The following is a 24,651-nucleotide window of genomic DNA, read 5'->3' on the forward strand; positions in this document are numbered from 1 at the left end:
TTAGCAGACATCAAAAGCAGAAGAACTGTAGCAAGCTGAAAATTCATTCTTACTTAAACTGCTGTTCGCGGGAGCGTTAGTGATCCTTCTACGCTCGTGCACCAACGAGCAGATTCTTGTATGGGGATTTCAGCGAGCGAGGTGAAATCAGACAGCGTGGTATATCGTATACTTCGGTGACTTCGCCTACTTAGACCTGGTCATCCGCGGACAGTAGAAAACGAACGGTGATCGACGCTGACCATTCACGTGGCTCGCGTTGGTGCATGTGCGCGTGAGTGTTATCCACCTTGTTTGATTCTTCTGGCCCCATGCCCCCATTTTTGACCGAGCGATGGCTCATTCTTGGCGCATGTCGTCGTTGTCATTTTTATAACGCGCTGCTGCGGCAACCGGTGCCGATACTATTCTGTTCTGGTCTATCCATCGACGAAGACCCCTGCAGACTAAGTGTCGGAACGGACAATCTACTTCTACCTGACCGAAGATCCTGTCGCGGGCGGCTGCCAGGCAATCAGCTCACATCGACGGATGAGCGACCGAGCGAGCAACAAGCGGAGCTCAGCGAACACTGACCGTCATTGCCGCCCCAGCGGTAGCAGAAGGGAGCTTCGTCAATGGCTGCTGCAACAACGGCAGCTATTGCCGGTTGTTGAAGTTACTCAATTGCCCCAGCGTCGTATCGTGAGGAAAAAAGAAGGTAACAATGCCCAAGCTACTGTCGCGGTAGACGAACGTAGAAGGTTTAGCTGCCTCTTATTGATGCGTGCTTGCTTGGCCAGTTAGACAGATCGACGGCTGCTAGTGTCCTGTCTCTAAGCGTCTGCAACAGCGGTCTGTAGTTTCGGCAGCCTACCTTCATTTTTGCCGTTCGGGTTGTCTACCATCGTCGGCCGTCGAAACGACTGTAGACGACGGGAAGCCGAAGGAGATGGCCCAAGAGAAACGAAAGGGGACCAAGACCCAGAGACGGTACCGTTGTTGCTTTTGGTGCTGCAGTCAGACTGGGTGGGAAATCTATGATAAGAAAAGAGCCCACCAAAGACAAACGGCCAGACATAAAGAGAAAAAGAAGCAGAAACAGTTAGAAAGCGAGAGAGCGCATGAAAGCATTAGAGCAACAGAAAAAGCGAGTTTGGTGTCAGTTGTGTCGGATTGATATGGCTCTAATGTTCTTTGTTGGACGGCTTTTTAACTCTCTGGCTGGACCGACCGGTTGCCGCCTGCCTGCTACCAACTCACTTCTACGATGAAGCTGGTTTGGACCACACGCACAAAAGTGCCCGATTACTCGATCTACTGGTGCTGCGATTGTTGTTACCGTCGTTATTATTGCAGTAGAAGAAACAGTCAGTGGAAGAAAGGCGCACAGCGACGGCCAGGGACAAAGACAAAGGACAGAGAGCTATTGGAAGCTTACTCTGTGTGTTGGACTCGCCTGCTGATTCACTCATCGCTGAATTTCCAAAGAAGATGGCGATTGCGGTGCCGCTAGCGGAGAACCTTGATGATGAGAACGACGAAAAACACCAAGGAAAAACACAACGAAATAAAAGCACTAAACTCAAGTAGAAACGAGTGGGCATCAGGTAGCACTGATCATGGTGGCCAAACCCGAGTTCGCCGACTCAGTGTTGTCTATCTTCATCGCTGTGACCGCCATTGTTGTTGTTGTTGTTATCGTCGTCGTTATAATTTTGTTGTTGTTGTTGTTGTTGTTGGACTAGGTGAGAAAATGTGGTCGTTGTTGCTGCGGCTGCCGATAATGTTGACGACGGTGTCGGGTTGTCGGCTGGGCGACGAAGTTTGTCCAGCTTGTTGTTGCTGTTGCTAGCCGCCTGTTAGTTCGTTTCTCCTGTCGTTGTCCTAGTCATCGCGAGCAGTGGTAGAAATGGCGGTAGAAAAGCAGTGATGGAGCCGGCTACAGCGTCTATCTTGATGAGCAGGAATGGCCATCTACGTATGTGCCATCTTCAAATAGCGACAGTCACAACAACAACGATGCTGATTTCGCGGATTTCTGTAGTGGTAGCTCTTGTGGAAACGCACTGCTGTGGGCGAACGCACTTGCACTGCTGCTGACGGCGGCGTCTGCCTGGCTGGCAACCGACCGAGCGGCCGATAATCGGTCGGTCAGCCGTAGCTGCCTGTTGAAATTGCGAGCTGCTGCCGCTACCGTTGCCAGCCAAAGCCGTTGTTCTTCGTCGTCTTGGTTTTTTTCTGCTGCTGCGGCTATTTCTTCTACTTGGTCATCTCGTTCTTATCACGCATCTTCTTTCTCGTCGTTAGCGTCGTCGTAAACGCGGCCGTTACCATTTTCTCTGGCTCTTCTTCCCTACCGCTGCCATTGCAGGTACAGCTTTTTCTACCGTTGCTGGTAGAGTGGCGTAGTTCAGGCTGTCTTCAGCCGCTAACGGTGCAGCAAGGAGCGACCAGCAAGCTACCGCAACGGAGCTCGAGAGTTGCGGTCGAGACGCCGCTGACCTCCACCGTAGCCCCAGAGACGACGCGATCAAAATGCTATCAGAGTAAGCAATCACCCGCGGGAGCTGCCACATAAGCCGCGATCGGTTCCTCGGTCAATCCACTGGTCTCTTCGTGTAGGCACTTGCCAGCTCCGACTTTAACTTCTGCCTCACGCGGTAAAATACGCGCAGCGCGTCGATAACGACGACGCCAAAGTGAAGGCGGTTGAACAGGCAGAGCTAAGGGAACGATGAGCAAGCTAAAGGACGAGAAACAGACGCACGAGGCGACGCATAACAACAGCGACAGCTATAGCAACAGACGAAAACCGCATAACGCTGGTGGTTATTGTTTAGCTATCCGCTGTCGCTGCTATTTGCCGGCAGCTCTGCGTATTACTGTTGGAAATTCTGTCTGTTCTAACCGCTTTGGGTAGATGTACCGACCGGCATACAAAACAACCGTTTGTCAACTCCATAGGGTTTATCTCACTCGATTTCTTCCAGTGCTTTCTTACATTTTTCTTCTGTCGCAAGACAGAGCATCAGAAAAAGTTTAAGTAACAGTATGAATAGTAGTATTTCGTTGCCATAATTCTACAACAATGGAAATCATACTTTTGGCTACTGAATTTAAAGGCACCTGAGACGGTGTCTAGGTTCGACCCCGCACGTAGACGCGAGCTCTCTTAATCAATGCTTAATGGCAGTAGCATTGAACGTGAGAGCTCGAGCTGTAGTTGTGTTCTTAGAATTGCAATTCCAGTGCCGCTGCTACAGGCGGTTTGTATTGTCATCAGTTTCAATGAAGAGTTAGAACTAGCTCAGATCCAGGAGCAGCAACCGAAGCAGCAACAAACGCAAGTGATAGAGTAGAAACCTAACCGAGCTACAGTGATCATTGACCTGAGGATATTGTAATTTGCCGTTACTGGCGATCTTGCAGTGCCGTTCGGGAACTGCGCGCCGATCCTATAGAATTAAATTTCCGTTTCTGTCCACCATCCCCCCCGCTGTAACCGTAGTACATAGTTAGAATCGATTATTTCGAAAGAAGATCACTTCCTTCTACACTTTTCTCACGAATTAACTCTACTATGCATAGGAAACAGGGCTGGAATTATTGAGCAAGGGAAAAAAAGAAGGAAAAACAATGGCCGGCATTAAGTGAAAGATGGAAAAGCGTAACAGAAGGTTGCCCTCAACCATAGGCTCTGAAGGTCTTAGTCTACGTCACGCAAAAAAACCTGAACCCCACTAGTCACGTGGCTAGTGTCAGGTCTGCTATACCACAGACAAGCACAGTAAAAGCGCATAATATGCATGCAACCATTTCTACATTGTATCAAACATTTTGAATAGCTTTCCAATTATATGCTCTCTGACACAATGTGAGGGGCACATACTTCCCAAGGCAAAATATTTGATGCGGTGCGGAAAATTTCAGTATAGACTGCACAATTCGAAACTTACGGTACAGTATTCCAAGTAGCGAACGTTCAGTCAGGACAACTTCAAGTTGCTTGTCAACTAAACTTATTTCAACCTGGGAACTGTCTAGCTAATCATAATGAACTCGTGTCTTTCCTTAACATACAAATTCTATTTGTGAACAACTGATATTCCAATTCATTCTTAGAAACAACGAAGGAGTTCCACTGTTCGAGGATACAATATCAGTTCGCCTTCGCCTTCGCCTTCGTTTTCTGAATAAGGAAAATTACATTTTAACGCATTTTAATCTAGCAAAAAAATCACACCTGCTCGATTATTTGTATATATGTGTATACATGCTGAGTGCTGTCCTTTGTCAAAGAAATTCTTGCTAGACCTTTATCTATTCAACTGGACCCAGTTTATCTGTATCGTTATTGCTAAAACAAACCGAGAAAGGCCCTGTTCGAGGCGTTCCTTTGGCCAGCGATCTGGACACATCATGTTGAAGCAATCGGGCGCTCGTAAAGCCCCATTATCTGTAAAAAGAGACTCACAGCATCCGAGACAACTGACACTTACCTTACGTCACAATAATAGTTACAATTAGGTAAGTATCTGCATATATTTTTCTGCCTGTCAAATCGTGAAAGTGATGATAATAGTTGTCGTGTTTTCGGTACGTGTGTTAAGTTGTGGATGTCGAAACAGACGCGGTGTGGCGGTTTGGAAGGCCAAGTTCTTGACTGAAAGAGACTTGAGGTTGGCCTTTGACTCCCGCACGTAAGCGACATATAAATACAACGCACTATGCATAAATAATTTATTCCTGCTAATTTCTAATGAGGCAAGCGATATCTCGCACATACCGGTTTTGAGCATATGTATATATATATGTACATAAACATGCATCAACTGTGCAGTAAAGAAATCGTTCTACATGGGGCACATCCGTTTCCCAGACAGTAGCGATTTGTCGGGCCTAACATTGAAACTAGGCTCTAATATAGTTACAACTATCAAAAAGCAACTATACTTGTCCACGGCTAAGTTTTCTTCTTTTTCTGTTTGAGAGATGCTAACGATACCCTTACGCTAAAAGTAACCATTATCAGCCGCAAAGGTACGAGCTTGAGAGATATCGGCCTGTGACTCATGTATTCCACGCTCCCGCCATCTAATTCTGCACGTTGTACTCTGTTCCTTCTGGGTTCGCAATGACGAATTTGCCAAACACGCAGATGCATCAAGTGATTGGAAAAGCCACCTCACCCCTCTGGAGCAATTCCTCAAGAATAGCTATGGTGACTGTAAGAGTTTCGGCGATGGCGGCTTCACACAGAAGCTGTTTAGCGATCACATACCACAAGTGCCGAAAGAATAAAAGCAAGATCCAGCGTGCGCAAAGAAACCAATTGGTAACCACAGAGACACATACAATCCTAGGTAACCTCGAACCTGAAAAAAAGCTGACCTGAAGTGTCTGAAGCCCCCATTCAGAACATGCAAATGATGATGATGAAGGCTATGCGAAGCGACCATAAATAAGATGATGTTGAAATTTATTGTTTATCATTCACCCGGTGCAATGTGTATTGAATTATACGCAAGGTCTGTTTTGAGTCGTCTCTTTGTAACGCATTGGATAGATTTTGTTTTAGTATTCGGCCATGAGAACAGCGTTGATAGGGGTGCGACTTAATTTTGAAGTAATTCAGCAATAATCTTTATCAATGGCTTTGATAATATAAGCACACGTGCTTTATTGTACCTGCTATCCTCTCTGCGTTCGGTTTACGTATTACGCTATCTTACGATAAAGCTGTTGTTGTTGTTTTATATTGACGTTAACCTAAAAGTGATGCACAAAAAACGTATGAAGTTTAGCAAATCACGATTTTCTAGAATCGACTTGTGTGCAAAATCATATGTAATTATAAAAATGATAAATATAATTATTATCACTGTTATAGTTAATCCCGTCGTGGTTTTTTTATCATTCATTCAAGCTTTAGCTGTTCCTGGCTGCTTCTCAATGACTCGCTCGCTGGTTTCATTTCGGTTTTCTTCGGTACACGAATATTATTCATCAAATTATTTTTAAATATGTTTTCCTTTGCTTCCACAAAACTTACGCGTTTTTTCTTATCGTTTGCACTGGATGACTGACCAACTACAATAGGCGCTTGGTGGCAGCCCTGTCGGTGATGTTGTAACGCAACGGTTCCTCTCGTCGACGAACTAACATCTTCATTGTCGTCGTCTTTTGCTTCTAGCAACAGCTGCAACTGTCTTTATTGCTATTTGCGGACGAAGCCTGGACCAATCCTGGCGAGACTTCAACAGCTATTGGCTAGTTTTTTCCGTGATCACCGGCACAAGGGCTGCCATTGCGCTTCTCCTGCAGCCGCGTCGGCCCCTACTGATGATTGCGACGACGACGACGACGACGACGACCAAATCATTGAAAGGGTTAGGTTACGCGTGAAGCTCGTTTTCTTCAACGAACGGCTACCGCCAGCGACGGCTGAATCTGAAACCTCGATGAGTTTTTTGGTCAGCACGGGATCGAGCAGCTGTTGTGGCTATCGCAAATAGACCAGCAGCATTTGCCCGATAAAGGTCCAGCTACCTCAACAACGAAAAACGATTTCGGAAACAAAATCCCAATCCAAAAGGTAGTCAATAATAGCATGCATAAATGGGTCTCGGCGATGCCGAACGATGTTTGGCCAGTAACTGCTTAACAGGCCCGCCCATATACTACTAGTACAGCACGCCTTGGGTTCCTTAGTCAAATCCTTAACTAAGGGTCTATCGAAGAACCCACCGCACTTGTTTTAATAGCTAAAATAATCTGATAATCGTTACTGGCATACGCACAATATGAGTCCTTTTCCGCTAAGGGATTTGTGTCGTCCTTTTTAATATGACTTCTTATGGAGAGCAGCGAAGAAGAAGTTAAAAACCACGTAGTACTGATGATCTAAGACAGATTAGTACTTATTTTCGATATGTAAATGGTGCCTAAATAGGGAAAAGTTCAGTCCATAGATTGTCGTATAGGACAGAACTGTATGCCATGACACCTATGGATAGATCGATTCCCTTTGTACGGTCTTTGGTCATAGCTGGCGGCAAACGGTGATAGTTTTGACTTCCATGTGTTATTACTAGTATGTAGTCAACGGTTCGCCCTAAAAAACTGCAATCAGCTTCGAGCATACGCGATTGGTCTATAGTTTGTTGTTGACCTTCTCAGGCCGTTTCCGGCAACCTGGATAATGAGAACGTGCCGCTACTGTTAATTACGTACTTTAGAAAACACTTTGTATAGGCGTAATTAAAATAAACTTGAGATCTTACGTCTACGACGTTCACTGCCGATTCTCCTGTTGTCTAGTTACCAACTTGATAAACTGACGGAATTGTCTCGCCCGTGGTGTGATAGTATTCTGTGTGCACGTGTGTACGCTAGCAGTATTTATGCAATAGATAAGTTGGTGTATTTAGCGAGGTCTATATCGCTGTGTTCTATTTTGTGAATACAATATAGGGCTGTTCCTAAGTGTGGCAGGCTATTTTTGTTGAAGAATAAGACCAACCAACAGTAATGATGGACTTGCTGGTCAACCGATTGACTGTCCCGTCTAAATGTCTCTCATACTCGGTGTTTAACAGTGGCTGAGGCAGCGTTACTTGGCCATATACTAGGACACAATGGATATTTGTGTGCAGATGCACATGTGTGCCAGTCTCTCTGATATGATTTCTTCTTCTTCTGTTGCCACTACCGCTGCTGGTGGTGGTACTGTCCCTGATATTATGCTGGCTTATAGATAATACGGATTAAAAGAAACGAAATATTGTTCCGTCGCTGCCGTGTAGCTAGCGACGCGGTAAATGAGGTTTTAATGACAGTTTCACGCGGCAGTGTTTCAAACATTCGCACAGGTACGCGTTAGCGCACCAAGAAATAAATGCTAGAAAGGTCGTTCCTTAAGTGAATTTGTTTAAAAATAGACTAGACAGAGATAGATGGCAAAGCTAAAACTATCGAAAGTAGTAATAATTACAGGAAACGGTATGACAAAACGCCAGAAATTTAGTGATACTGGGGACGGTCGATAATTCTATACGTTAACTAACAAGCAGTAAAGATAGCCTGTTGCAGACACCAGAAATACCATTATATTTTTTCAGTTGTAATCTAAAGTAAATGCCCTCCCGTCATACTTTCGCGCTCAAAGGCGAACATCATACAGGTACGGTTATCAACGACGATTGCAGAACCGTGCTGCAATAGAGATTCGTTAAGTAAACGACCTTGTATCGTTTACAGTCACTCTCGTAGAATGGATGTCATTACATGGCCATACGAGATGGCTTCCAAGTAATCCCCGCTTCCGTATGTCCTATGAAGTCATCAGAAGTTAGAATCATCCGCTGTAGGTGCAATAGACCAAGCCTAGTCTACCTTTTACCATAACCTGTCGACCCAGGAGGTAGGAATTATTAAATGTAGTGAATTCAGTTCCACTTAAACCAGTTTACGACCTTCTATCCGCTTCATCGAAGATCCAAAAGTATTTCGGTTAGAGTTACTAACGTTGATAAGGTGTCGAGTTCAGTAACTGTTGTTGTTTTTGTTTTTCCTTGTCATTGTGGTACGCTAGATGTGTTGTGGTGGAACTGAAGCGTGGAGTCTTGCGTGACGCCAGTCTATTCAAACCGGTACGTACGTTTGAGTAGCATTTATTGAGCCTAGAAACTTTGCCGTCTTACACTACGTGTATAGCTTTATCGACCTATAATGGAGGCAGCCACAATCGATGCACACGAGCCTATTATCACATTGTGACAAGTACGCCCTATTTGTGTCGCCGCTGTTATCGCAATTACCGCAGCTGATACTTCCCTACATCATGTTCTGTGTTCCATATTCTACTTTTCCGTAACTTTTCGCGTTGGTGAGTGATTAGGTCATTGTTCAACCAATAAGCTGAAATACTTTACGTAGAAAGGCACTGTAAGGCCACATGGATATCTGCTTGCTCATTGAAGGGCATTACGTGTTACTGCATCGGTCCTCAACCATTGTAGTATGCATTTACTAGGAGATATCGTAGATTCTGTTAGGCAAAAGCTGGCCATCAATAGCAAAAAGCCTTGATTCATCGTAGGGAAAAACCGTGTTGATATCGAACACCGGCGGCGAAATCCCTTCGTGCTGAAATCACTGTTCGATGCGACCGTTCAATGGGCGTAAGTGGGGCTTGCAGCGACCTACATACATTGGTGCGTGTAAATCTTTGTGAAAAGGATCATTCGAGGTCTCTAGAAAGAAAGCGCCGCGGTAAGCCTAGGAAGTTCACAGGGGTTTCTCACAGTGCTGCTGAGAGGGCAGTCGAGATTACCGCTCTGATTATGAAATGGAGGATCGTCGAAGCGTTACCGGCTATTGCCATTACGACGGCTCGCGCAAGATGACTAGCCGCGAGGATCGTGCGGTCTGCGAGTATCTCTGCCAGCACCGACGCGCCATGACCACTACCGCCTGTCGCTGAGAAATTCGAGAAAAGAGCGAAGTGAAATATAAAACTTCAGCCACACCGTACGCCATGTTTGGCGATTGTGTTCGCGCCGTCGCTGTTTTTGAGCTCTAAAGTGGCTCCCTCGTGTTTTTTTTTATACTGACCCAGTGGAATTCCAGTGACGTGATATTCCATTCGAATATCGTCGTCATTCTAACAAATGGAGGTTGCAAGGCCGGCAAATTAAGCCTAATTTAGGTATGGCTAGGTGGATAGGTAAAACACACATTTGCCACTTCGTTGTATTCTGTCTTGTTCATGTATATATACCTTCTTTCTTTGTATATATATATATATATATATATATATATATATATAGAATAACTAAACGCTACCCGTAGGCAATACGTTTCATCGCGCAGATCTTGTGCGAATTCTGTAAAATCTAGAGAGTTCAGCCAGCGCTGTATTCACTTCCAACCGCTGTTGCTACTGCGGCTGTGTCACCTTTCGTACGCAGCTACACGACGGTGTTATTCTAAATCATCATTTTCCTTATTGGCAACGGCGGCGCCGGTGGCGGTCGTTCACTGCTACAAAACGGACCAACTGCTTTTTCGGAGCGAAGGACTTTGGGTTCTATAAAAATATACCACTGCCAGTGTTCCTATTAAAAGTATAGAAGGGAAAACGGGCCTTCGCTGCAGTAGGTACTTGCGCCTGTGTCACTGCATTAGGCTCGTGTCCACCACGCTGCCGTCCCGAAGACACAAGCTAACTCATTTTTATGGAAAATGCGCAAGAATACTATCCCTTAAAAAGTTGGCTGGCAAATACTTTATAACAATCTTTCCGGTTCATGCTATCGTCGAGCCCGTTGAAGCCCCTTCGTGCAATAGGAAAATCTTCGAACATGGCTTAAAACTGAATCTGCAGACAGGAGTAAGCTCCAGTGCTCCTCGATTCCGTCGGGCCAAAATAAAGCCACACTGGCCACTGTGCGAAAGGCATCTAGCAACAATACAAATCGTCAGCGCGCGAAAAACATCTCCCCTCTTCTAGAGTGGCTGATTTGTAATCTTCTCCATTGCTGCTTATCAAGCTTGACAAACACCTATTAGACAAAGAAGTTTTATTATTTAGCGTTGTGGCAAGGCCTCTGTAGAACTATAGTAATACAATAAAACAGCAGTTTTCTGCTGCAAACATTGATCCGCGACTTTTTCTATAGGGTGCGTCCTTACGGCTGCGCCGGTGAGACGGTCTACACATGAAACATGCAGGGGAGGCAAAATTACCTTTATGCTAAGTAAATATTAATTGACTCAGCAAATTGATAAGAGCTCTTTACAGTACCTTTTATGCGCTTTATCCTGGCGCTGTCCTGGAAAGATTGCAACTTCTCCCTAAAACACTAGATTAGGCGTTGCAGTCCATTAACGCCTTTAAGGCTACTGTTATAAAACGACTGTCAAATAACGCGACAGTATCTCCGGTAATGTTTTATCAAAGGGAAAATTAACGTTATACCATTTCGGATATTAGTATTTTCGCAACTCCAACTAAGTAAAATATGGTCTCCTGTTCACTCGTTTCGATACCAGATTCTGCCAGATTCTGTATAGAAATTAGTATAGTAATTTGCTAACTTTTTTCTATCACTTTGAGTAAGGATAAGATCCTCCCTCTATATTGGATAAACAGTCGAGTGCTTTAACCGACACAAGGATAAGAGACCTTCTCATTAGTATTCCCCTACTAATAGAAAATGTATACTTGTTACACGGGTTTTCTGTCTGACCGTCTGGCCTGAGTAGCATTCCGTGTACAGCAGAAGCTCGAAATTGTTCTGCGCTCGATTTGCGTTGTCTAAGGAGCATGGCACACGACCCGCTTAGTTCAAACGCGGTATTCGCAGCCTGCATTGAAGGCAAACGCTATACAAGCAAAACAGTATATGTAATATTGCCTTTTTTCTTTTCTTTAGCTTGCGAGTCGAGACGATTGGATCAACCTAATTGACGGCACGCGTTAAGTAACGTGTTGTATGAATGTATGTACATCTGTATAGTGTTCCGCACTCGAAAGAGGCCAAATGAATACCGAAAACAACATTAGACAAACCATATCTATGTCGATGTAGATTGCCGCTACCTTCTCTGCGTCTTGAACATAGCTCCCTGTACCCTTACAGACATAGACAAACTTCCGGAGAGTAAAGGTGCGATATATTTTACGATAGGGAAAGAGTCGTAGGACCGTAATACTTCGCAGGAGAAGTTGTTAGCTATTGCCTTCAACTCTGCTGCCGACCTATAGGCTGAACCTGCTAAACCGATAGGTCACTATTTATCTAACAGGAAGTGTAGAACTTCTGCATATGGCTATTATTAATCTGTATATCGTCTTAATATTTCATATCACATAATTTGCTAATTGATAGATAGATAGATATAGAAAAAAGGATGCTTTTTTTCCTAGCACTAAGTGCACAATCCAGGAAATCCTGCACAATTCGAAGGCAGATACACTTCAGTATCTGATTTCATCGATGTAGATTAAGTTACTACTTATTTATCCCTCTATTTGTCATACAACATTTACTGTAAAGAAATAGTTATTAAAAATTTTTGAAGAGAATGATGATTATTTACGAAAAAATATTCCCGTAATCAATGCTGAAAGCTAGACGTGTCAGGCAATGCCGGATGACTTAAATACTGAGCTTCTCAGAACGTTTCATTCAATTGCGACGAAGACATTTATTAATTCAAGGCAAGTCTGATATAGGGTCCGATTGGCTATCGATCAGATGATCGGCAAATAGAACATCCATAAAAAGTGAAATATCGACAGTGCCAAACGTCGGTTCTATGCTACCACGCGGCTTTCCTACGGAAAAAAAACCTTGTTCCATCAGTGTTTGTGTGTACGGATAATACTCTACACTGTGCATTATACATAGACATGACGTGAACTCTACCGGCAGTCGGTAAAAATACTATTTCAAAGCTCATATTTTACTATATTTCCGTATCTCAATACTTTTTCATTGTTTATTCTATAGCACTTCCGTACACAGTTGTTTTTTGAGCTCATTGGTCAGCTTATGTGTTCTGCTATGCATTGAATAACATCTATTTGCCACATGTACTACTGATAACGCAAAACGACATAGCTTTTAATGCCAGCTATAGTTGAGGAGAGGCGCGCGATCCAACGAAGAACTTGCTACCTACATAGAGACGCGTGTCGTACACTTTTCTACCACCCGAAAATCCACGTCTTGCCTTTGTTTGTACTTGGCGGTATGGCATTCACTAGTGATGCAGCTGCTGATGCTGTTTTAAAAGCACGCGTCCGTTGGTAACGTTACCTATGGTCGATGACGCCGATGCTGTTGACCTGCCGGTACGACTGCAATTGCATACAACACAATGAACGTCAGCCACCATTACTACATCTAGTAGCAGCGTTCACACCTTCGACACGGTTACTATTGCTCTGGGGCCATCGATCTTTTTCCCTCAGCGTCAAATGCGGCGGATACCATGGACGGATCAGCGCCAGGCGGACAAGCCTCAACGTGGTCCGTTCCCACAGAGGCTACGGCCGATCATGATGGTGACGCTAGTGATGATTATTATGGTGGTCGTGGTGATGGCGTCGATGATGATGGTACCGGTGATGGTGATGATGATGCCGCCAGCATCCGTAGCGGCCGCCGCCGGTACCGTATCTGGCAACGGCTTGAGCTATTGCTGGTTTTTCTACAAGCGCTTTACCGTGCGTTTCTCAAATAACGATTCTGTTCGTTTGCGGTGATTCATTCCACACAACAACCCATTCGTTCGTTGCTTCGTACGAACAACCCGTGCTCGTCCGGACTGCTGGCCGTTCCGTCAGTCATCGCTTGCTGCTTGAGCTCGCTGCTTGGTACTTATCTGGCTGATGCCACGGACGATGTTATTTGTATGTTCCATCTGACCTGGCAAAATGTTTATTCTGTGCGGTGTGGCCAACGGCTGACGGATCGAACAGGCAGGCAGGCAGGCAGAGAGCCATCCAACTAGAAAGGCTGCCAGCGAGGAAGCAACGGTAGAGGCATCGCTCAGCAATCTGTCGAAAGGCCGTAGCCACGACTGCCAGTGAATACTATTACGTAGAGCAGCAGTACTCGAGCGAGCATCCGCCAAGAATTGAACGGGTGGCCGCCACTGGTGCCGATTAAGCCGGCGCCACCGCCAATGCTGGCAACGATAGCAACAACACCAGCTGGTGTAGTATTTAGCTAAAGGCATCAATTCGACTTGCTTCGTCGTGCGCACTCGTGCGTCTACGTGAACGTATGTATATATACGTGTGTCTGGGCATGTATTGTTTGAGCTTGTTGTTACGTCCGTACTGTTCTTTCATAGCGCTGCTATCATATGATTGTTATTATATTCGTAGGATGACTAGCGTGCGGCCGGCCACAGCAGAATCGCTAGCGGCTGTAGAATTGTTGTTGTTAAGTGCTGCTGCTGCCACTGCCAGCGATCTTGTTGTGGGCGCCAACAACTCTGAGGACCGAGACTGGCGCGACTAGAAACTGCTGTTGTTACTGGAAATGAAGCCAAGAGATAGGTACCTTCGGACTGCAAGGCCACCGGTAGGGTTACACTCAATGAAGGAAGATGTGCCTTATTTGCTTGCTGTTCGTATCAGACTGATTGACTGGCTGTTATCATTAGGCTAGATGGGTAAATAAGAGAGTCAGGATGCAACGGCCAAAAGCAAGAAAGAAGCGACATAGCTGGGTCTTTATAACGATGGGTGGAAGACAGAAGAGTCGTAGCAGTAGCAAATATGTAGGTTAATCGCGCCTGCCATGAACAAGTAGTAAGCCATTTTATATAGAAGAATGATGAGGAAAAAGCTACAATTAGAGGGACTCGGAGAAAGACAGATAGCCATAAGTAAACTTGCAAATCAGGACGATTTGCAGGACAAGTCCACAAACAAAATCCCTTCCGGAAGTCCGACACTAAAAAAAAGCGTAAAAATCTCCCCACTATACGGCTAGTTCATTGTGCAGAATCAATGCATTCTATGTTGATTGTAGATCGAACACTTTCTGATGAAATAAGATGGTACACAAGTATTTATCTTAGTCGTAGCATACGTTGATTTCACTTGGGTATTGTAGAGGCCACCAAAAAGTTTTAATCACATCGATTTCGAACCCGGTAGGCTGATATTCTTCTATGCTAAGCCACAGATTCGACCAAACTCGCATAAATGGTATTATTTAAATGCAAAATAACGTTGCTGTGACTTTTGTTCGTTCTAGTCTCCTGTAGAAACGTACCTTGGTTGAACAAGGTCTTCACGCTCACCACAGATTTATCCGTGTTATATCGCTCGGTTTCTTCCCAAAGACATGCGGTTTCACTTATAAAGACTCACTCGCTTGCTAATTTTTTTCACTCATTCAACAGCGCGTATTCTTTGGTGTTTTTTTTTTTTAGCTGAAACTCGACAGCGTTTTGTTCTCTCTTTGTCCGCTATTATGTTTATTGCTTGCATGCTCGCTTTCATCAGCTTCTGGGTTGCCGTCCAATATCGCTTCTAGGCATTTTATGAGACGGCTGACTAGCTCCCAGCACGAAACGAAGTGTATCTCTTCCCGGGTTCGAACCTAGATCACAGCGCTTTCGTCAGCTTATGCGCGCTAAACTAGCCCAGCTTTTTCCGCACTTTTTTAGCTCTGTGCCTGTAGACTTCCCGTTCCGAGGAAAAAATCGAGTCACCTGCATAAAGTGTATATGTACTGAGTGACAGAAAAAGAGAGAGCTAGAAAGACCAGGATAACGGGACCAAAAAGGACACAACCGGCTCGCAGCAGCCACTGACACCGAGCATGGCGGCTTCCTGCTGGTAGCGCGCACAGGTACCCGCTATACCGGCTTCTCGCTACCTGATGCCATCTGATTTGAAACTCGATCGTCACAGGGCACTTGATTGAAATTAGAAACCATCCTAATGGCGGTGCACTCCTATTTCTATACTATGGTAGCGACAGGAGTAGCAGCTAACCGATGGAAGCTGTTGCCATCTTCTTTACAATGTCGTCGTCTTCGATTTGCGATTGAGTACTTTGCAAGTAGACAGCAGGGAAGAAAACTTACTGGCTCCTGCTTTTCTCCTGCCATTTCGCACTTAATCGGCTCCCGTCTTCGAAGAAAGCTTCAGGAGAACCAGGGGACCAGGAGGTCCCTCACCAAGAGATTCTGCCTACTGGTCATAGCGCACACTATTCTACAAACTATAAGAGTATTCTTGCAATACAGGTTTAATATCTTGATACTCGGGTCTCATTGGTTTAGTCCCTGATGATGTGTGGGTGAGCCATGAAAGCCTCTTCGACAGTCGTTGCCGACGAGGATCCAGAAGGGCCAGACTATGCATCGCTTACGAAGCATAGAAAGTACGAAAAATAGGGAAATTACAAGCGGTACTGAAATTGGAAAATATGCAGGCAAATCCCATAGGAATATTACAACATCTCTATTATTATGTTTATTGGTTTACGACAATGGGTGGAACGTTACAAGGTAAGAGGACACCCCCTAGTTACGGCGCCATAAAACTAAGCTCCTGCCTCAACAACGAGGTCGATGTGTCCGCAATGAGATGAACTTCCAGCATTACCGTCAATACCCCCATTACGTTCAATTAAAAGGTTTTAAGTGAGCCATTTGTACTAGTATGTTACTTTTTATGTATGCCTATCTTGGTTCACCTTTGATTAAATCTCACAGATGCCTGAGAGAGCATGCTGACAATAATATTTACATAATCTTCACTGCTATGACCGGCGAACAATATGGCAAGATAATACAGGTGATATTAAGGTCTAATAGATTTGAAGGGAAGTCGTAAGGTGGCAAACTCGACTGACATATGGTCAATATATAGATCAAAATTGAGCGAAATACCATATCAATAATGCTGTTTGATTTCACTGCGCCTACTTCTGTACAGCGTAAATATATCATATAATTGTCGTATTAATAAAAACTTCCTCGATAATGACTCGAACTACAACAGAACCGTTAGAGAATATACCTATATATCTAATTATACTGCAACTTATTACAATAGTCATATATATGTCACTGTTTTACTTTACAGAGTTACAAAGCGATGGCCTCGTAACCTGAGATTCGAGTGCACACCTTTTCGCCAAATGTGTTCTTTGCGTCATTCCTTGTTGTGTTAGGTAGTATCCACATAAATCGTTCCGTCTGACAAATTTCTTTTAGTACCGCAAGATGTTAGGGCAGGATCATTTGCCTGGCCGTCCTTATCGCCCCTGTTCTTTATTTGCTTTAAGCTGAATCACCCTCAAAGCCTAGGTGTATTAATATCACTCAATTACTTTCCTTTCAGCCACAATGGTAATAGAATGTTAAAGTTTGCCAAATCAACTTGGCTAAATTAAACTACGGTACCCATAGCTAATAGCAGCAAGGACATCATTTACTATCCGTCTCCTGCCTCCTGATCGGCGTTATGCCTATGTAGTAATCTACGTCAACACTGCCTTTCTTTGTGTAGCGCCATGTACTTACGGTAACAGCGTCTGCTGATATACGTAGGTGCGATGACTAGCTACCTTCTTTTTGATCTACAAAATACTGAATCGCCCTTAAGTCTTTAAACATAATGCATACGTATGTAACCATGTACGGGCTTGCACGTTTGGGGTTCTTCGATATCTCGATTGGATCCTGCTTTCCACTTCCTGCAGTGCCACTTTCGGACATAAAGTCGACGGCCAAGTCCCTCCCCATTGCTTTGCTGTGCTAGCTAGTCACTTGGTATATAAGAGCAATTCGTCGGATAAGTTAGCTGGTAGCTATAGAAAGTTAACAGGAAGTTGTTTGTTCATTGCGTGCAAGCTAGATAATCGAATAACCGAGTAAGAAGTTAAGAGGGTAGGTAAGTAAGTGGTAAGTAAGGTAGAACTGAAGTTGGTAGAACGTTTGTTGCCTGATGGGTTGCCACTTATTGTTGTCAACTAGCTTCCACGCGGTAGCAGCGTTAGCCGCTGGCGCGTGGCGCTTTTGGTGCCGTTTGTCGTTGAGTAGGGAGTTAGGGGAAACAGGAGTGGCTATCTAGGCCAACCTGACTGTTCGCTTTGCAGCTGCTTCCGCTTCTGTGTCCGCTGTGGCGTCCGTTATTGACGGTGGCAGTTTGGAGATTATTTCAGGACAAGACCGGCTAGTTCGGAAATCATGGTGTTTGTACTGAATGAACTCTAAGTATCAACGGCAGCAGCATCCGCGGGGAAGGGGATCCGCTGAAGATAACATCAATATCAGCAGCAAACGCAACTTTTCAGAATTTATGTGGATGACTATTCTCACGCGGTTCGTTTTTACCTTCATATTTGGCTCGCCAATCGTCGTCGCCACTACTTTTGCTACTGCAACTATGGTTTAGTGGACAGTATGCCAAGCAACGAAGAGCTAACCGCATTGACATAATGATAAATCCACTCCCCTACAGATGGTCACACGTGTCGGTAGCGAACGCAAAGCCACATATGCCATAGCTGAACGCAACTAAGATAAACCGCTCAGCGCCAGGCACTGATCGATCGAAGGGACTCATCGAAGCTATCAACAAACGTAATGAGTGTTACACGTTAGGTTCGCGGCTTGATACCCTATCTCACTTAAGCTGCGTTTAGAATGCTCAAAGGTACTATCTAAAATAGTCGTATCTGCATGAACGGGAAACAAAAGCTTAATTATTTCGTCAACCAATCAGTCTGGAACTCAATCTTGCTCTGTTATCAGTTTTTCATTGATGGTAAACCAGATGTTTCAAGTAACGCACGGCTTTTGGCTGGTGGAGAACATCGGTTATTTTACTCGCAGACGAAATGTTGCATTTATAGAAACGGTACCAGATATAGCAGTCAAAGTACAATGCTTTACCTATTATAAATACGTTTACATGTACCCGACTAGAGTAGAACCGAAGATCTCCTAGTTGCGCGTCCCCGGCACTAGCTGCCTATTTTTTTCATGATCAATGTAATTAACAATAAAGCGTTATGATCTTACTTTCCTACTTACCCTTTGCCTTAGATATCTGGTTCAGGTGTAAATATTGTAAGTTTAATTCATTAAAAAACAAAATAAATTCAATGTTTTTGTTCGAGCAAACGACTTTCAAAAGCGTATTTTTGGACGTCTCTGTCGTTCGACTCCTTCATTGCCCGTGCAATTACCATGCGTTTCTGTTCTGTATGTTCGATTGAACAAAATGCTTTAAAAATCTCCAATTGCCAACGGAAGAGGGGCCAATAATGCAGTGGCTGCTGGACGAGCACGGCAGTGTGCGCCGTAGACGCTATCACTAATCGCTACTTAACCCAGAAGCGCTGAGAGTTCGGAACTCGTTGAGTCGACGTTTCTTACTCTCGAGGCCGGTTCACGCAAGCCGACACGAGCAGCAAGCAGCAATCAATGGTAAGTGTAGGACCTAAGATTGCTAATACCACCGCTGCCACCGGTAACGAAGTCAGTGGATGTTGAAGCTACACTTATCTCTGGTTCTTAGTATCTGTACGTTTTTCGGACTTCAAAAAGCTGCCCTGAATAAATAGGATGACATCTCAGCTTTTGCACTATTCTGCATTTGTCAAAAAAGAATTCGCTGTTGATTTGTACTTTTGTTCTTTGGATGTTTTCTCCTGATACGCTAATGCAGTCCTTTTTCTAGTTTACCAGTGCACGTTGCTACATGTTACAGCTATAGCCGGACAGATTAATCAATAACTTCATCTGAGCTGCACAACTGACGTACATAGTATTCCAAAGGAGTTTCGCACGATAGTCGCAAGCAGTTGATGTCACACTGAATGTTAGCTTTCGACAAGTGTTCCGACCCAATAAAGCTGGGTAGAATTCTCTAGCATTTGTAACGCTCACAACCCTCATTTTTCTAGAAAGCTGTTTTTATGACTGCTAATGGCTTTTGAGCTTTTATGGACGTGCGTTCTCGCCATCTGTAAAGATCGAGGCTGATGGCTCAAGCTCTGTCGTATGACATGTATAGTTTGAGCCCGCGTCGAGTTTAGCTTGTGGAGATAACCCAGGAAGTCTCGCTAGACGTCTCAGGTAGCACCGGTAAGGCTCGATACAAAATTAAACGTAAACAAGGTCTTATATATATATATTAGTACCGAAGGGACGCGACAGATTTCCTCGATGAGCTGGGATCGAGCAACAGGGAGCAATGATGTTATAGCCTGCTTACCTAATACACGTTTTACGTTCGAATGAAATAAGCGGCGAGCATCCTGGTTCTAACAGTATTTATCCAACAATGATACTTCGACAATATAGTCATGCTGCTGTAGGTTCCTCTCGGAAACGTCAATGACGTCAACCTGTACCCAATAGATATCACGGTATATCTATAAATTGTCTAATCTCTATTCTATTGAACGCTCTCGCTCTTATACACATATAACCACACAAGCGTACGCCGTAAAAACAGAATTTACACAAGTATTACAGTCAACGGACCACAATTTTGCTGATGCCGTTCGCCTCTTGGCATATTTAATTGCTTAGAACAGAAACAGTGAAACTAGCTGGCTGACATCGAACTCGCTTGAACATATATCACCATAGTGGTGGTGGTGGTGGTGGTAAAACGAACGATCACAGTGTAGACGTGATAGTAGCTTGTTGATTTGAGTTTAGCTACCCTTCGTCCTCTTCTTTGCCCACCTGTAAAATTTACGTTTGTAATCTTTACGATTCTGTCTCCTACTATGTTGAGTGTTCAACTCATTTCTATTGCCGTAGACATTTTATAATTTTCAATTCTATATTTTAGCAGATTGACTAAAATTTTAGGTCCTGAAAAGCGAGCCTTACCTGCCTGTGTATAGCCGTATGTATCGGATGTGTATCTTTATTAAGTTATACTTATGTTGAACATCTGCCAGACACCCATGTGTGGTTGTGACTGTCCAATCGTAAGTTGGCAAATGATATCAAGATCTTTCGTAATGTTTGCCCACGTTGGCACTCTAGTTTAATTTGGGTAAACGACATTGCGATGGATCATTCAGCCTATATACTATTGATACGATCCAATGACGCAAATGCGCGTACAAAATATATTATCGGCCGTGACACTTCGACTCCATGTTGACTCCAAGGTGTATTGCCGTTACATTGCGTCATGGTCTATACGGGACAGGCGCGATTGGGCGTTATATAATCTTAAGGACATACATGCTCTCACTTTTGAACCGTGGATGAATGGACTAAAACGTATTTTTTTAATGCAACAAATCGGTTACCTATAACAGTGGACGCGTGGGGCTGTACTGATATAAGAATGTCGTATCCAGAGAATACATGCAATATATATAGGTATTTGTGTTTTGCACAAAAATTGCACCCTTCAATTCAATGGCAGAGCGGGCATGAGAAAAAAAAGAAACGACAGTTGGCCCGTATAAATATTTCGAGGAGTTGCTTAAAAACAAAGTTCTGCTTTCATCGACAACATCGCCTTCTACATTTATAAGCGCTAAATCGTGCAGTACGATAGCAGAAATAGCGACCGACGGGACGTTGATACTACTGATATAACAACGGGTCCATTCCGAGTAAAAAAGTAATGAATGATACGCCATTGACGTAATTTAGTAGTCTATTTGGTTCGTGCGTTCGTCGGTGTTTGCTCGAGCCGCTGTTGGTGTTCCCGGTACAACGTTATTCAGTACGTGGTAGCGTGTTATTACTATTAAACTTTTTTCATTTTTCCAGGGTCATTTCACGAGTGAGGCACTCCGGCTGCGGCAGAACAGTCAGCTGGTCATTAATGGACGGCGGCAACGGAAGTCTACTGGTGGCAATTAGTCGAAGTCTTCGACTCGGATCGTGAAGCTGTTTCTCAAGCCGCCAGCGCGTCAACCGGCCCGATTTGCGCGATTGCTGGGCGCTGAACATAGCATCACCACGAGTAAAGTCAATTGAAGGTTACTTTAGTTCGATACGAGCTATTGGCTGGTAACGAGGGGCCTGCTAGGTTTTCAGATACATAAAACTAAAACTGGGTTATCGAGAAAGCAATCGGGGTTTTTCAGGACCGTCAAGAAAAAGAGTAAGAATTATTGAGGCAAATAAAGGAAAAGCAACGTAGTTTTATCCAGTAAAACGAAAACCATGACTGCAGAGTACCACGTTTGGAGCTAGAGTGGCACCACTGTGTAGCACACGTACGTGGTGCAACTACAGTGGCTAGATCTACTCCGGTGATAGTTTTCTTGCTCATACGAAGTCGGCACATAGTATAAATTGCGTATATGTGATGTTTTACGCTTGAGGTCAGAACCTGTAGTAAAGGACTCATATGAAAAATAGTTCTAACGGCAAGATCTGGATCTGGTCATCCATGGGCTGGGCAACAAGCCTTGAAAAATCGAAGTTCAGTTATTATTTCAAGTTCATTTCTAAATAGCTGATATGCTGTATATTACACCTAGATAATGTATACCAACTCCGGACTTCTCTAAACAGAAATGACGCATTTGATTCTTGAAGTATATTTTGCCCTCGTTTGCCCCACTTGGCTAAACCTTTTTCAGAAGATGTCACCTAAGATCGACCAATGGCCAAACCAGTGATTTCCTCTGGATTTTTCTCATATATGTTCTTTTCCTTGTTGTCCTTCCTCATTGAGGTTAAATTTCCTTTCCTTCCACTGAAATCATTTCTTCCTCTGATGCAATAACAGTAGCTTTAAACTGAATAAGCTAACAAAAATCGATGCCGTGTTCACCTGATTGTTTCTCAAGAAAATACATATGGTTTGTTGAGAAAGTATTGACTGTGAAGCCAACATTGAAGCAAACATTTTTCATATATGAAAATAACAATAATCACTAATAAAAATGATTAATGATCCGCTGCCATTTCTTCGACATTACCTTAATGCTATCATTGTAATTCTGTAGTTTCTAAACGGAAGTGATTTTTGCATCCTTCCGTTGAAATTAACAGAATTAGGGGAGCTTTGCAAGGACCAAAACAGACGACAGTATGATGGCGCAGGATCTGGGCTATACGGGATGAAAATTCCCCATGCAAGTTCTCTTAAGTTTTGCCAGCTAGCGTCATTGGGACGCTGGAAGACGACATCACCGGTTCTGCAGACCAGTTCCGGTCAATTTTTTATCAGTGACTTGTTGCAGTCTTATTGGTTATTGATATGCCCTGGATCATAGTTTTGATTAGAGAACAACAACCCATATGCACGATTCCTCTTCGACCCCACCAAACACATCATATTACCTCCTTTGGCGCCAGTCTCAGCTTTGCTACAGAATGTCGGGTGTATTTGTTATGTTTTTTTTATTTGCGCATTATTATTACATGTAATCCACCTCTGATGCCCCACAATAATAGACCGTTCGAGGAATGAATGGCTTGACTTCGTTACATTTCTATAGGGTTCCATAAATGAAAGTACGATCATGTTCGAAATGAATTCGCTTTCTTCAAATAAATTCAAAGTGTCAGAGCGCGGATATTTAGCCCCTTGGCACTATCATAGTGATTTACGTGTCGGTATTGCTCGATATTCCCAATACTTCATAAGCTCAATTTGTAACTGGCTAACCACTAGGAGAAGCGTCTCTTTCGTTGAAATTCTCAGAACAGAACTATTGTTTGTATCGTTTCTTTTCAATAACGCACCTTGACCATGGGCAGGACAAATCTTTTTATGGACTCAGGCGGCATATGCGCCTTTACCGTAATGAAATCTTAAAATAAAATGCATTTTTACGGAAATTTCACTTATCTTTGAGACGCTATACCTTAGATTCGGAAAGAGGCATTCCAACAATTTTAGCACACCTACTACTGCCAGATGTGGGCTTTCCGGCGAGACCCATATTACCAGAGATAGCGAGCCATTCACCTAAAAAAACGGTCAACGCGTTTTTGACAACCCTATATATATATATCTATCTATCGACACCGAACAGTTATTTTCTCACATCACATACGCGTCTCGTTCGTCGTGAAGTAAAGGAAGGTATTTACATGTATAGATATAAATCTGTGTGTGATCATCTAATGACTATTTTACTCCAATATAAACACGCTTCACCGACGGCTATGCATAACGCCCTCTATCGACAATGGAGCAAACAGAAAGAGCTTCATTACAAGTTGCTTGCTTGTGGTTAGTCCTCGTCAGGACGGGCATTGCCTCTGTCGGTTCTCCTGCCCGCTGTTAATACTAATCATTTAGTACTCAGTTGATCTTGATTTTAGTACCTTGTTCTATGAAAATTCGCATAATCGGTCAAAACGTAGCCAGTTGTGACGAATGCTTGTTCACTGGCATTGTGGTCTCTGTCACGACGAGCGCGTTCCCTATTATAAGGTGTACCTCTCCGAAACAATGAACACCCAAAAAGAATACTTTTTATAGGTAATATTGTTTTATTAAGAGTAGTAGTTTTGTTTACCGCTTCTTTTCTTTCTAATGTTAGGCTGTTACGCATCTTTCTCTTTGCTGCAGTCTGACCATTGTCACCGTCTAGCCGGTCCATGAAATTCTACCTCGAATTGAATTCAAACATTAAAGCCGATAGGCTGCCCGTCTTTACCCTTTACCTAGGTCCAAAATTTAGTGAAACAATCCGAAGTTTGGCATATAGGATATAGTTGAGCTTACTGTTTAGGGGCCGTTTGATCAGTTAAAAAATGGCATCTTCAATTTGGAGAACGTACTGGCTCGACTTGTGGTGTCCAGAGACGATCATCATCCTGAGCCAGCTTCGAGAGTAATACAGAGTATGAAGTAGAGTTGTCGCGGTAGACGATATACATTTGTTCGGCTGCTTTGGCAGCTGCACTTCTGTAGCCTGAAACCTCGGAAGCGCCGCGAATTCGTTCGTACTTCAATCTACACATCTACTACTTTGAAGTCGGAACTCCAGAAAAAATTACGCGATTTAGTCAACGAACGAGCTCCTCAACGACACAACGCTCGACTGCAACGGACGATTATACAAAACGAAATTCGAAAAAAGACGCCACGAACAAAAGCGGCCATTAGCAGTTCAACACATTGTACAGGACCATATATACGTGTATATATATTTTCTTGTGACTATTGAG

General features: G+C 43.8%; 2 long non-coding RNA genes across 25 annotated transcripts in view; one reads left to right on the forward strand and one right to left on the reverse strand.

Moving 5' to 3' along the window:
- LOC111248115 (uncharacterized) overlaps nt 1-24,651 on the forward strand; it is a 159,004-nt gene that overhangs the window by 118,111 nt on the left and 16,242 nt on the right. For 9 of the 21 annotated variants that reach the window (XR_015324265.1, XR_015324239.1, XR_015324262.1 and 6 more), the window contains one exon: nt 21,283-22,428. This is a non-coding gene — a long non-coding RNA (uncharacterized LOC111248115). The other 12 variants (XR_015324242.1, XR_015324244.1, XR_015324257.1 and 9 more) reach the window with 11 other exon arrangements.
- The window catches only part of LOC147756953 (uncharacterized), a 126,574-nt gene continuing 125,535 nt past the window's right edge, over nt 23,613-24,651 (reverse strand). For 2 of the 4 annotated variants that reach the window (XR_015324269.1, XR_015324270.1), the window contains one exon: nt 23,613-24,524. This is a non-coding gene — a long non-coding RNA (uncharacterized LOC147756953). The remainder of the gene's footprint in view (nt 24,525-24,651) is intronic. The other 2 variants (XR_015324273.1, XR_015324271.1) reach the window with 2 other exon arrangements.

The sequence above is a fragment of the Varroa destructor genome, unplaced genomic scaffold (assembly GCF_002443255.2).
Source record: "Varroa destructor unplaced genomic scaffold, Vdes_3.0 BEIS01000003.1, whole genome shotgun sequence".
Classification (NCBI taxonomy): Eukaryota; Metazoa; Arthropoda; class Arachnida; order Mesostigmata; family Varroidae; genus Varroa; species Varroa destructor.